Genomic DNA, 773 nt, shown 5'->3' on the forward strand with positions numbered 1-773 from the left:
GCTGGTTTGTGTGGCTGCCCAGCATTGCAGGAGCCCAGAGCAGGGCAGACAGACTTCGATAAGGGCTGTGGTGGTCCAAGAAGACTTCCTGGATCATACCTCGGCTTCTGAGAAACACTGGCCTTCGAGGGAGAAATTCCCCAGAAAGGGGGATTTCTTGAGCAAAGATGGTCCAGTGTTTTTTGTTCTTGGTTTTACAACTTTATTGCATGACTGATAGTTGAAATATGCAAGACAATTTGGATGCTGCGGTGGCTGCCCTGTTGGGCTTAGGTGTTGCTCTTTCATGGAATCCATGCCTCTGGCTGCGGCATACAATTTTTAGGTGCCTCATTTGACCAGTCCCAGTGGTGTTTTGACTGTTAGCATTGGCTCTCCAATTATGCTCTCTTGTGCTCAGCATGGTAGCCACATTTGCCACAGGGTGGCTTCTGAAGGTGATAGGCCTTAGAGCCACAGTGGTGGTACAACTTGTGTGGCTTGTGATGCTTTCCAAATGATGATGTTTCCTTCATCATCTGGCTTCTATCAATCTGGTGATTTAATATTAATTTAATATAAATATTGGTATTCAGTAGGGACTCCATACATACTTGCCAAATAAGTGAATGAAGAGGAATGTGCAATGTCAGAGCAAGATAGTTGAGCTGGGCCCCTCCCAAAGAGGCTGCTGTATCCGTGCAAAACATCCCGATCACTATGAATGGGTTGTCTAAAACCTCACCAGTTTCCAGATGCAGGTACACACGTCATTTAGCTGAATTCTCTCAGTG

General features: G+C 46.1%; 1 pseudogene; it reads right to left on the bottom strand.

Moving 5' to 3' along the window:
* Positions 1 to 202: 202 nt before the first annotated feature.
* On the bottom strand, positions 203 to 518 carry LOC133758699 (large ribosomal subunit protein eL37-like; annotated as a pseudogene).
* Positions 519 to 773: the final 255 nt, after the last annotated feature.

The sequence above is a fragment of the Lepus europaeus genome, chromosome 4 (genome assembly GCF_033115175.1).
Source record: "Lepus europaeus isolate LE1 chromosome 4, mLepTim1.pri, whole genome shotgun sequence".
Classification (NCBI taxonomy): Eukaryota; Metazoa; Chordata; class Mammalia; order Lagomorpha; family Leporidae; genus Lepus; species Lepus europaeus.